Source organism: Canis lupus, chromosome 13 (assembly GCF_003254725.2).
Source record: "Canis lupus dingo isolate Sandy chromosome 13, ASM325472v2, whole genome shotgun sequence".
Lineage (NCBI taxonomy): Eukaryota > Metazoa > Chordata > Mammalia > Carnivora > Canidae > Canis > Canis lupus.
The window spans coordinates 3,590,496-3,604,209 of record NC_064255.1 but is presented as its reverse complement, the minus strand read 5'-3'; the positions used below and the strand labels follow the sequence as shown (position 1 = coordinate 3,604,209).

At 38.4% G+C, this 13,714-nt stretch overlaps 1 protein-coding gene across 13 annotated transcripts in view; it reads left to right on the top strand.

Annotated features, from left to right (window-relative positions):
• The window catches only part of NCALD (neurocalcin delta), a 370,180-nt gene that overhangs the window by 273,942 nt on the left and 82,524 nt on the right, over window positions 1-13,714 (top strand). The window lies entirely within an intron of this gene.

Below are 13,714 nucleotides of genomic sequence, written 5' to 3'. Positions count from 1 at the left end.
GCGTGATGTCTGCTTGAGATTCCCTCTCCCTCTGCCCCTCCTCCTCCTGCTCATGCTCTCTCTGTCTCTCTCTCTCAAATAAATAAATAATCTTTTTTAAAAATCTAAAGAGAAATAGTATCAACAGGCACAACAATTTTCGTAACTATGACTTCATAATCACTCTCATTATTCTTAAAGATAAATGTCAAAGAAGAAAAAGTAAGTGTATGAAGATGTTTGTATGTTTGTATGTTGCTATTAATGATGGGGATAATCTAGAAGTAACTGAATTCTGCAGCAATCAGGGAATGGTTAACTATACCATGCATATCAGGACATTGGCATTTGAAACTGAAAGAATAAATATGGAGACTTTGAAGGCTCATAGAAGGTATTCATTAGCCCACACTGAATGGAAAAAGGGCAAACCTTTGGCTTCTAAAACCTTTGGCTTCTGGATTTGAGTGCCAGCTCTTGCATGAACTAACTCCCCAAATCAGGTCAGGCGTCTCAGGCAAATGATGACCACTCTCCTAAGACTGAGTCTTCTCTAGTTCCTAATAATGATCCTTACTTCATGCAGCCATTGTGAAGATCAAGCAGATAATTTACATGAAGCACTCAGCACCTGCCAAGTGTAAAACAAGCCAAAAAAAAAAAAAAAACTAACTATGTTTATTTTCTTTAGTTGTCAAATTAAAGGTTAGAAGAGGACACGAAGGGAAAGATCTTGTTGCAGGATAATGGGTGAATATTTTTGAATATTTTTGAGCGTTTCACTCTGTCACCTTTTATCCCTTTTTAAACTTGAGCACTTTAAAAACTGTCCTCTAAGCCCAGGGCAAGGGCCTCCCGCCAGGCCGGGCAGGCCGCGAAGGGGACGCCTTGTGTCTTTCCACTTTCCGCAGCTGTCCGTGGAGAAACTGCTGTTCTTAGATGCCTGATTATTCCCCACCTGTGAGGGCATAGTATCGCTCCCTGAGAACCAAATCACGTTTGAAACTTTTGGTGTCAGGCGGTTTTTCAAAAACGGGATGGCTTCGCGCTTCCTCCGAATGCCGCATTCACGGCGGGTCTTCCTCCTGACCTGCGGGAACAGTGGCTCTTTCAGGAGGCTGCGGCCCAGTGAATGGGACGCTCTGAACCTCCTCTCTTTAGGGGTGTTATTCTGAAATCCTCATTGTTGGCAATGCCCTCTTGGCAGCTGCATGGTAAAATGCATCTTTCTATCAATTCAATCTCTTTACTTTTATTTTTATTTATTTATTTTTGGTAGCGGATTGGCTAAAGAAGCAAAAGCCAGCATAGCTACACTTTATTTCTGTGCACCTGCATTATTTATGCTGTCAGAAACTCAAGGCAAGTGGCTGAAAGCATAATGATTATTAGGTTGGGAACCACTAGGACAGGCAAAGAGACTCTAAATGGATGGCAGGGAAACAAAATAACAATCAGAAAAGAACAAATTCTAAAGCATGAACTCCTAAAACGACCTGCCACTTAACCGTGAAGCGGATGGCATCTTAACCGGGCGCTTTCTCTGCTCCCCAGGCTTCCCGGGGCTTGTCCCCTTGCCGTACCAAAGGGGGAGATGCTGCTTCCATCAGGCTTGCAGGGCGCCTTCTCAGGAGGAAGAATAGGGGGGTTCTATTCTTTTTCTATTCTGGCATGTGAATCCTTTCCAGAAGTGCTCAGTTTGGGTTTGACCAAGGAATAGGAGCTGTCAGGAGTGTGCGGAGAGGCGGGGGCATCCTAAATGTCTTCTGATTAAAATACCATCTTCTGATTTGGAAACAGATAGAAATTTTCTGGAGACCAACCCAAGGAAGAGATGTGAAGATGTCATTTTTTAGAGATTTTTCTGAGTATAATAATCACTAGGTTATCTTCAAACCTACAGGGTTTTGTGTGTGTGTTTTCTAAGATTTTATTTGACAGAGAGAGAGAGTGTGCACATGTGAGCAAGCACAAGCAGGGGGAGGGGCAGAAGGAGAGGGAGAAGCAGGCCCCCAGCTGAGCAGGGAGCCCAGTGTGGGGCTCCATCCCAGGACCCAGGGATCATGAGCTGAGTGGAAGGCAGACACTTAACTGACTGAGCCACCCAGGTGCCCCTCCAGTCTACAGCTTTATGCAGTAAAAATGGGCAAGCAGCTGACATATGGGGAAGGGTCTGGGGTGCTTTGTAAAGGACAGATATGCACCAGAAGCCCTAGTCCTGAGACTTTTCTATGGCTCAGTCTGCACAAATCTGGTAATGAAAGACATTCTCAAGATGCCTAGCGTCTGTGGAGAAAGGATCTGCTGAGGTTCATCGTGTGATGCGGTACATCATGCAAGGTGTGTCCTGAGCGCACCTAGGGGCCATTTGCATAGTGGTCTTTGTGCCCATAGAAGACACATTTGTTCTATAATCAGTATGTGTTGCCTTTAGAAACAGAAAAAGAAATGTTAAAAGAACATTTCTTTAAAATGTTAATTGATCTTTATATTAGAGCTTAGATGACTTAGGATCCTCGCTGCCACCCACTAGCTGCGTGTCCTTGAGCAGTGGCTCGGTTACATTGCCACATTGGCTTACACAGCCCTCCATACACTGCTCCACGGGGGGCTCACTCACAGCGTGCCACTCACTCCTCTTAGCGCTCGGCCATCCTGGCCTCTTTTCAACTCCTCTATCATGCCAGGCTACCTCTCTCAGTAGGTTTCAAACTCCTGTTTTCTCATGTCTCGTACATAACTCCTCAGCGATCTCCCTCTTCTCTTTCCTCTTCACTTATGGGTCCTGGTCTCAGGGAACTTTTCTATGAAATCCCAGGCTGAGTTAGGTCCTCCTGGGCTCACGCCAGGTAGCTCTCCTTCTGTCTCATTCATTATTTATTAAATGTTGTAATTCTTCACAACTGTAAACTGCATGAAGCCAAGGTCGGGCTTTTTCTTACTCACTGCAGTATTCCCACAGCCTAGCACAGTGCCTGGCATACAGAAAGAAATCACTGAATATTTTTAAATGAATGAACGAATTGAGCTAGAGAATCTCCAAGGTCCTTTCCAGTTTTGAGAAATCAGTGGCACTAATTCAGTGAAGGACAAAGACGTGCTGATTGTGTTTGTATTAAGGCTCATTTGATCTCAAATGATGGAACACCTACTCAAGCTGGCTCGGCAAAAAGCGAAGTTATTGATATGATGCTGAGATGGCTTCTGGAACCTGTGGAGTTAACTGTAGGATTGGAAAGGTCATGGGGAGCTCAGAAGCTGTAAGTGGGTTCTCCTGCTATGTGGCTCTGACTCCAGGCCCCTCATCATTCTTCTGGTAGGTTCAACTGTTACTCATTCCTAAGTGGACAGCTTTGTCAGAAATGTTCCTTTCATCTTGACTCATGATTCTCCACCTTTGATGAGGGTTGCCCCCACCACCTCACCATCCCAGCCATTTTGCTTCTCCCATCCCTGTTTCAATAATCCCTACTGGCAGTTGAGGATTTCATGGTGAAATCTCTTATTAAAAAATTGTTTGGAGAAAAGGTCAGTGTGAAGTTTTGTTGCTGAAATGTTTCGGAATCCCTTCCAGCCCTGGCACAAGTGCATTTGGCCACCATGGGCTCTTGCTCCTTCTTGGTGAGGTTGCTGATATCATGGCTGAGTTCGAGGAGACTGGCAACCTAGCATTAGGGGGAGCTGAACAACTGAGGGTCTCATTTTACACATAAAAAAGTCAAAGTCATAAAAGCTTTGGTGATGAACTTGACTCACAAACTGTTTTGGTGGTGGTGGTGAGGGACTGGGATTTGCGTATCCCCTGAGTCTCCACCCAGAGCCCTCCACTCCGTGCCCCAGAGATCACTATGCCTCTTCAGAGGGAACTTACATTTTGGTTGTTTGGTTGGTACCAACATGAAGAATGTTGTGTCTTCCCACAAATAAGAGTACAGGAAACTAAAACAGCCTCAGGGCAGATTTGATAGGACAGGCATCTGGGTTAGCTTTGGTTATGAACCATCTCATCCCAGCTAAACTGAGAATGTACCTTTCCTGTAATGCTGGGTTAGGTCTTAACTATAGATGCTAGCAAGAGGGCAGTGTGGTCTCTTGGTTTCTTTTCTTGCTTGCAATTCAGCATGTTCTCTGACCTGAGCCACATTCAGGCCAGCTCTTAAAAATATTGTTTTTGCAATGCAAGTCTTTTTGTAGATAGAATTTCTAGAATCAGAGGACTTGATGGAATGATCAAGCGTCAACAGGGGCAACCCTTTGCCTTCTGGGAAGGCTGCTGTGAAGACACTGCAGCAGGTTTTCTAGTAGTGGGCCTGCTCCCAACTGAGAGGGCCCTATTCCAAGGTTACAGACTTCTTACAGTATCTTTACATGGTGGAAGGGGCAACAGGTTTCTCTGGACCCTCTTCATCCTCATGATCCAATCACCTCCCAAAGGCCCCACCTCCCAATACTATCACATTGGGAGTAAGGTTCTTGACAAATGGATTTTAGGACATGAACATTCAGATCATAACAATTTCCTTTCCTTCTCCAGCTTCTAGAGACTGCTTGCACACTTGGCTAATGGCCCTTTTCTCTGTCTTCAGAGCCAGCAACACTGGGCCAAGACCTTTTCAAGCTGCCACTCTCTGCCTCTCTTCCATTTTTAAGAACCCTCATGAGTACATTGGGCTCATCAGATAATCCAGAATAATCTTTCTATTTTAAGGTCAACTGATTGGCAACCTTAATTCATCCTTGACATGTAAAATAACATATTCATAGGCTCCTGGGATTAAAAGAGAGACATCTCAGGGGGTATGAGTAGAGAAAAGGGAGAGTATTAATTTTCCTATCACGTTACCCAAATACAATAAGTGAAATAAGTAGTCTGATTATTAGGACAAAAGTCAAGAAGATGGATACCTCCTTTAGTCAAATGTCTTTCTGAAAAGTTGTAATCAATCATTTTTTTCTGTAATTGAATTAGATTTTATATGAACCAGAGGAAATAGTTATGCTTTAAATGTTCTAATTAATTACTTTGCTACATTAAGATGTATATACATTTGATTTTATTAAGGCAAGATTCACATATTTTACAGTGTTATAACATTTGTTTTATACTTGCATTTAAAAAAGCCCTATAAATTTGCAGTTCTTGGAGTATATGGTATGTGCTCTTTTTAGGGGTGGCTTTTTTAGAAGAGAATATCAGTGAACTAATAAACTAATGTCTTATTTTCCCTCTTTTATGAGGAATAAATAATAGGCTAAATAGGAATTTATGCTGTGGTTTTAACTGTCATTAAGTGCTATTAAGTGGAAATACAGGCTATGGAAATATAGATCCATAGTTCTGTTGATATTAAGAATTGTTCTAATTTACTCTTTAAGGAACTCAATGAAAGTATAAAATCACACTTTAAGTAAATTTGTTTCTTAGAAAGTATTGATTTAGGGTAAACTGGAGCTTAATTAGCACATTTGTTAATTGTTAATTAATTAATTGTGAATATTAACTCTGTCTCTTGAACTGTAGCAGACGCACTATTAATTTGAACATCATTCTTTATAACCACCTTGCAAGGTAGTTTTAGAGTTTGCATTTCACAGATAATAAAATCAAGGCTCAGAGAGGTTAAGTCAATTGTCCAAAGCCACAGAGATAAAAGTCATATTTGGGAAGCCTACATATAAATCTGAGTGTACCCAACCCCAAAGTTCATACCCTTTCCATTCTAACATGCCAAGAATCGAAACGAACAAAGGGTGGTAGAAAGGGAGGTGGGCGGGGGGTGGGGGTGACTGGGTGACAGGCACTGAAGGGGGCACTTGACGGGCTGAGCACTGGGTGTAATTCTATATGTTGGCAAATTGAACACCAATAAAAAATAAATTAAAAAATAAATAATAAAAAAATAACATGCCAAGAATCCTTGATGCCAATGTTTTGCACAAAAACTCAACAAAATATATGACTTTGGGTTGAAGACGAATTTCAGGATTGCTTCTCTCTTCTTGTTGATAGGAACTGCATTTTCAACAGGCACCACAAGGAAGCCATCTAGATTCTTTACTCCTTTTGGTTTTATTTCCTTATCCCTTAGAAATTCAAAACAATAAAACACTTGGTGATTTGTAAAAGTCAGATTTGTAAATGTGCAACAGTGTCAGTCTGACAGCAAAGAAAGAGTTATGGTTCTAAAGCAATCTTCCCAAAAGAGCAAAACCAAAGATCTTATTACAATATTTGCTTTAAATGTACTAGATGTCACTGATAGAAAAGTAGCATTTTGCAGCTTTTCTTTTGTATGGGAAATTAAATATAAAGAGATGATTTGTGGACAATTTTTCTACAAAACAAAATCCTTAGTTTGCTGTGAGACATTCTCTCTCTTTGAGAAAATAATTTATTTCTCTTATTCAATCTATGAAAAGGCAGGCAGGGTGAAAGGAGAGGCCATTTTTATTCTTTGAATGATTTTGTTGTCTCTTTTCTCCTTTTTCTTTATCATCGAGCCATGCAATTCCTGAGTGTCCAGAAAGACCTTAAGGGATCTTTCATGAATATTATAACTAAAGGGTTTTAGTTTAATTTGGAGAAATGAAGAGCTATTATCTAGCACTTCTTTAACGCTTTTGAATGTATTACAATTTATTTTCTTCTCTAAGGATTCCCGGGAATTTCATGAAATTCCATAAACTTATTTAACAGGTGTCATTTCCCTTGCGCAAAGTTCCCCAATTTTTAAGAAAAAATTTTGAAGTAAGCATTACACCCAACACGGGGATTGCACTCATGATCCTAAGATCAAGGGTCACATGCTCCTCCACTCACTGAGCCAGCCAGGAGCCCCACAAAGTTCTCAACTTTTTTGATGGTGGAAATTCTAACAGTTGGAAATAGGTTTAACATGCACAAATTGTGCCTTAAATAAGAACTTTCCTTTTCCCTCTCTCTCTCTCTCTCTCTTTCTCTCTCTCTCTCACATACACACACACATCTGGAAGGAAGTAATGTAGGACTAGAATGGCAGCTTTTCTCCAGGAAGGCTTCAGAACCCAGGCTTCTTCCCACTCACTTCTCCACCATATATCTGTAGTGTATGTAGCCCATTTCTCCGTGGTCCACAGTGGTGCCCATCACCTCCATGCTCCCAAGCAGAAAGATGGTAAATGGAATGAAAAAGAGAAGTCTAAGAGCTTAGACAAGTTTGTTTGCTCATTTGTTTTTAAGGAAATTCCTGGAAGCTACACATGACATTATCTATTTACATTCAATTGGTCTGTCCTTAATCACAAAGCCACAGACCTACAAGGGAGGCTGGAAAATAAAATGTCTTTGTTCTGGCAGCTATTTCCCAGCTAAGCATGCTACTTCTATGAAGAGGAAAATGAGTATTGGGGGACAACTGGCAGCTGCAGACATAATAGCTACTCCTTTAGATCCCTGAAGGGCCATCATGTGAACCAAAGGATTCAATTTACTCTTTGTAGCATCAAGGAGCAAAACATGAGCCTGGCATGAAAGTGATGGGAAGGGGACATTTGGTTTGAGATTATAATAAGGGAGAACTTTCAAACAGTTGGAACATTCCCACAATGGATGACTTGACATTTTGTAGTGGAGAGCTCACTACATCAGTATAGGCATGGTATAGGGAGGATTTCTCCACTGGAAGGAAGCTAGGACTGGCTGACACTAAGGTATCTTCTATCACAAGAATCCAGGAACCTGTGAAATATATTATTTCTTAACATCTGTAGGATCCACAATGATGCCCTTTTCTTAAAACACACATATTGGTGTGTTTTTTTCTTGTTCATTCTTCTAGGTGTTTTATAAATTCTATTTGTTTAAAGAATCAACTCTGGATTTCTCATTTTCAATTTAATTAATATCTGCTTTCTTCATAATTTCCTTCCTTTTACCTTCTTTGTTTTACTTTGCTCTTTTTTTTCCACAACCACTCGAGGTAGAGGCTTAAATTGTGGATACTCGGCCTTTTAAAAAATTAAATGCTTGCACTGATTCAGAGTCAAATGAAATAGAATCATGAAAATAAGCCATAAAGCACAATACAAGGGTACTATTCATACCACTATTTACTGACTGCCCAGTAACTCTGTGAAGACTAATTTAATATGGCTTTCTTTGTCTCTTGTCCTGATCTCTGCTATGTTGTCTGCCACATTTGGTATCACACCCAGCTGTTAGGCCTCACTAACTTTTTGCTGATTGGGCTAGTGTTTCTTAAAATGCTCTGGGGCATAAATTGCTCCATAGTCTCATCCGATTACATTCATCAAAGGATTTTTGAGGCCAATCTTTGAGTTTTTTTTTCTGACCCCAAAAGGGATATTTTTAGCTGTTTCTTAGCTGGTTCTCTCTGGTAAACTATTGGTCTGGAGTTTGGCTTTTACTCTTCTATCAGTCCCCTCTGAATTTTTACACCTAAATCTCCATTGTTTTTAAGAGCACCCTTAAAATTGAACTTCACCACTCTCTATTTTAAATAAAGTTATTTCCTTTGGGAAGATCTTCATAGTTCTCTATTCTTATGGACTACCTCTCTGAAAAAACTCTAAGTAACTACTCTGGGCACTGGTCAATGGTGGTGGCCTCTGGTCTTCTCAGACTGTCTCCGACATAGAATCTCTGTCCTACAAGGGAACTGGGCTAAGAGCAATAAGACCCCAGCATTTTTTTAACCTATTGTACCTGGAGTAGAACCTGTACTCTTGTGAGTGGAGTTGAGGTGGAAGAAAGAAGCCCCCAACTTCTTAGCTGCACTGGTCAGGAATTTAACACGAGAACAAGAGAAATGCTGATGGCCTGCCTTTTCCAGTGAGGCACTACATCCTTTGATTGAGAGCTGAAGGGAGAAGGAGATCAATCTTATTGGTCACAACTTCCAAGGATTTAGCTTCCAACAAACTGAGCTTAAGGATTGGGAAAGAAGTGAGTCATGACTCAAGTGCCACAGACTCTCAATGTTCTTATCAAGTTTCAGTATATTTTCTTGAATAAACATCTTTTCGTTGGCTGTATGCCAATGAAGATTTTCAGAGACTTTAGGATATTTTAAAGTATTTTTCACAGTTATGTATGTTGCACTGGGAAGCAGGTCCATGGAACTCCTCAAAGTGCCATTCTAAAAGTAGAACTCATGTGTGCATGTGTGTGTATTTTAATATATTTATACATTTCCATTAGTGCTTTAGGTACATACAAGTTTTGATGCATTGTATTTTGTTGTTCAGTTCAAAATATTTCTAAATTGCTATGTAACCTTTTTAATCCATTGGTTACTTAGAAATGCATTGCTTACTTTCCATTTAGAGGTTTTCTATTTGTCTTTAATATTAATTGTTATCTTTCTGCCTCATTGTGTACAAAGAGTATATTCTGTGATTTTGATCATTTATAATGTGTTGAGACAGTCCTAGGGTCCAGCAGGTAGTCAATGTTGTTAAAAACATTTGAGAAAAAAAAATATGTATTTTGTAATTAAGATTATTCTTATGTTAATTAAGCCAAGTTTTTTGTCATTGAAATGTTCTATATCTCTACCTTTTTTCCCTATTTGTTTTATGAGTTACTGAGAAAGATATGTTAAATCAGTACTATGATTATGTTTTTTTCTACTTATCGCTATTTTATTAGGTGCATTTGCGTATTTAGAAAAGTGAATTATGAAGTGTTTCTCTATATCTCTAGTAGTATTTCTCACTTATATTACTACTAACCACTATTTCTTGATAGTAATATTGCTATAGCAGCTTTAGCTTGGTAGTTTGTGTATCACTTCCCAATTCTTGTATCCAATAAAGTTAGAATTTGCTTATTAATATAGTCTAATGTTTGTAATCTTTTAATTGGAGTATTTGGTTGGTTTAAGTATTTTGGCAATTACTGACATGTTTGAGATTAAATCTTTGATGTTACTATTTATCCTATCATTTTCTTTCTTTTCTTTTCTCCTTTCTTGCTTCTTTTGGGAATCAAGTAATTTTAAAAGTGCTTTTCCTGATCTATTAGTTTTTAGCTATGTATTTTTTTGTTCTTTTAGTGGATATGAGGATTACAATGTGCATCCTTACCTTATTAGAGACTTACTAATTAGTACTTTTACCAGTATACAAGAATCTTAGAACATCTTAGTTCTATTCATCCTCTCTTACCTTTTGTGCTAATTTTGCCCTATATTTTGGATCTACCACATTTTAAGCCCCACAGGACATCATTTTATAAAATCAGTATTCATTTAGATTTATCCACATATTTGTCCTTTCTGTATCTTTGTGTTTCCAGCCAAAATTATTTTTTCTCCCTAAACATCTTTTTCTAAATTTAGTGTAATTCTTTTGAAACAAATGCCCTCAGTTTTTGACTGAAAATGTCCTATGTTGTCTTCATGTAAAATAATTTAATTAAACTTTTATTTTGAGTTAAGTGTAGATTCACATGCAGTTGAAAGAAACAATACAGAAAGAATCCAGATATGTTTTACCCACTTTCCCTTAAAGGTAACATTTTCCAAAACTGTAGTATGATATTACAATCAGGATACTGACATTGATATAGAAGCTGTCAAAGTACAGAAGTTTTTATCACTACAAGGATCCCTTGTGTTGTACTTTTATAACATAAGCACTTCTCTCCCACCCATGGTCAGTTTAATTTCTGGAAACCACCAATCTGTTTTTCATTTCTAGAACTTTTCCATATCAATCGTGTTATATAAATGGATCATATAGTATGTGATCTTTTGAGATTAGTTTTTTCACTCAAGAAAATTCTCTGGACATTCATGTAGGTTTTTGTGTGTATCAGCAGTTTGTTACATTTTAGTACTGAATAGTATCCCTTGGTGTAGATATACTAAAATTTGTTTACCCATTTCACCTATTGAAAGCATCTGGGGACACCTGGGTGGCTCAGTTGGTTAAGCTGCTGACTCTTGATTTTAGCTCAGGTCATGATTTCAGGATCCTGGGATCCAGCTCTCCATCAGGCTCCACCCTCAGCACAGAGTCCGTTGAGGATTTCTCTCTCCTTCCACCCCTCCTTCCCACTTGTTCACACTCACACGTGTTCTCTCTCTCTCTTTCTCAAATAAGTAAATAAATCTAAGAAAAAAAAAAGCATCTGAATTGTTTCCAATTAGTATCCATCGTAAAGTTATAAGCTTTCATTTACAAGCTTTTGTGTTAACATAAGCCTTCATTTCTCTGAAATACCAGGAGTACCATTGCTGAGTCATATGGTAGTTGCATGTGTAATGTTTTTGAAAAACTGCCAAACCATTAATGATAGTGGCTGTATCATTTTACAGTCCCACCAGCAATGTATGAGTGATTCAGTTTTGATATCATCACTATTTATATTTTAGTCATTTTGATAGTTGTATAGTGATATCTCATTATGATTTTTCTTAACTTGCATTTCCCTAATGGTTTATGATGTTAGAAAATCTTTTTGTGTGTTTGTCATCTGTACATATTTGGCGAAATTCTCCTCCTTTCTTTTGCTGGTTTTCTTTAAATTTTTTTTTTTAATTTTTATTTATTTATGTATGATAGTCACAGAGAGAGAGAGAGGCGCAGAGACACAGGCAGAGGGAGAAGCAGGCTCCATGCACCGGGAGCCCGATGCGGGACTCGATCCCAGGTCTCCAGGATCGCGCCCTGGGCCAAAGGCAGGCGCCAAACCGCTGCGCCACCCAGGGATCCCCTTTTGCTGGTTTTCTAATTGGATTGTTTGTTTTACTGTTGAATTTTACTATTAAAAAGTCTTCTGTTTGCCTTTAAAGTTAATATGACTTCATGGTATTGCTGCTTTTAATATTTTGTCATTGCCTTTAGTTTTCAACACTTTGGTCATGTGTGATTTTCTTTATTCAATCCAAATAGTTGCTTCAGTGAAGACTATAATAATTCGGGCACAATTTTAGTCAGGAAATTATCACTATTGCACTTTGCCCATTTTCCTTGATTCAAATCTTCCTGATTAAATTTTTCTTGCCATATTATTCTTTAGGTCAAAGTTAGATTGAGATCATTAGAGTTCCCAGATGCAGAAAAGAAAAGTTGGTCTTCTCTCCCTCATAAGAAATTAAAAATAAAAAAAATAAAAATAAAAACAATTCTCAAGTATAAAATAAACATAAATAATTCAATTCTTTCTAAAAATACAGCAAATGTAAATTATTTCCCAGCACTTATGTAGCCAGGCTTCTGGAGTGTAGATCCTGGCTCTGCCATGTACTAGGTAGGCCAGTTATTTGACATCTCTATGCTTATGTTTCATCAGCTGTGAGATGTGGAAAGGAGTACCTGCCTCCTAGGGTTATAGTGGATGATTTAATATCTCTACAGCACTTAGAACAATGCTTCAGGTATTAAGTACTCAATTAATTTCAGTTACCATAAAAAATTATCCAACATTAATTAGCAATAGCCATAAAATACATCATCATATAACTTATGTACACTCATAAAAAGTATTCATGATTTAGTAGAGATAAGTTTGATTTACTTGGTAAATTTATTTGAACCCTTTCATTGCTATATAATGTGATAACTTCAGAGTTTTATTTTTCCTTCCTTTGCCTTTTTTGGAGTTGAGGGGAAGCTCTTTCTTCTCAGTAAGTGGGAAGAAAAGAGAACCATTTTTCTCTGTTGCCAGCATTCCCAATAGTTGAGACACTCAGCATTTACTGAGCGCTCATCATGTCCTGGGTCCTGTGCTAACCCCAGAGTTGTAGAGATGAATAAGAGTCTGTCTTTCCCTGAAAGTCTTTGTAGACTTATCAGAATCAGACGGATAAACCAGAAATGACATACCCATTAAGCCATCTACCCTGTGGCCAGGAGTCAGAACTTTAGAATACACTGACTTTATAATCTTCACAACAACCTTAGGATGTAGACACTTGCCCAGATGAGATTTGAACCCAATGTCTCCAAAAAAGAAGTCCATGGCCTTCCCACTAATATTAAGATGGGGAGACAGGAACATTTTTACCTAGAATTATCAAATAAAAGGCTGATTATAGTTGTCTACTCATGGCACATACCACCTGTTAATTCAGATGAGTGAGCCCAAGTCAGACTCCTTGTTTGGTATTTATCAGTTATTTCCAGCAAAGTGATCAAACTAATAATAGGCAGCCTTGATATTCATACAGCAAGTGAAAACTATGGTGTAGAACTATTTTTGAATGGGTATTTTTAAATTCAGTGAATCATTTTCACCTAAAAAAAATGAGTTATCATTTAAAAAATAAAATGACACATATTCCCTCAATATGGTGGGCTGTGATTGGAGAAACCCTCATCTGTATTTCCTATGATATTTTCAACTACATTTGCATTAATTAGCCAAATCAGTAGAAACCTCAGCTCCAACTGAGATCATCCTCTCCATTTAACCCCTGCAGGTAACTGATAGCTTCTTTAGCTGTAAGAAGAATCCTTAATCCTGGGTAGTTTGCAAAGGGAAAATGAGTGATGACAGGTTGGAAGCATGCTATAGAAAGGATGATTTACATGCAGCCACTTTTCATTTTGAAGGTCAGTCCACTGATTATTTTAACTTATAATGAGTTTAAGCCCAAGTCAATATATAGTAAAACATACCTATCATTTAAAAATGATAGAAAATTCAAAGTGAAAAGATGTTAGTTTTTGCTAAATTTCAAACTAAATTTCAAATTAAAGCAAGCCCTGAATTTTAGACCTATTCAGA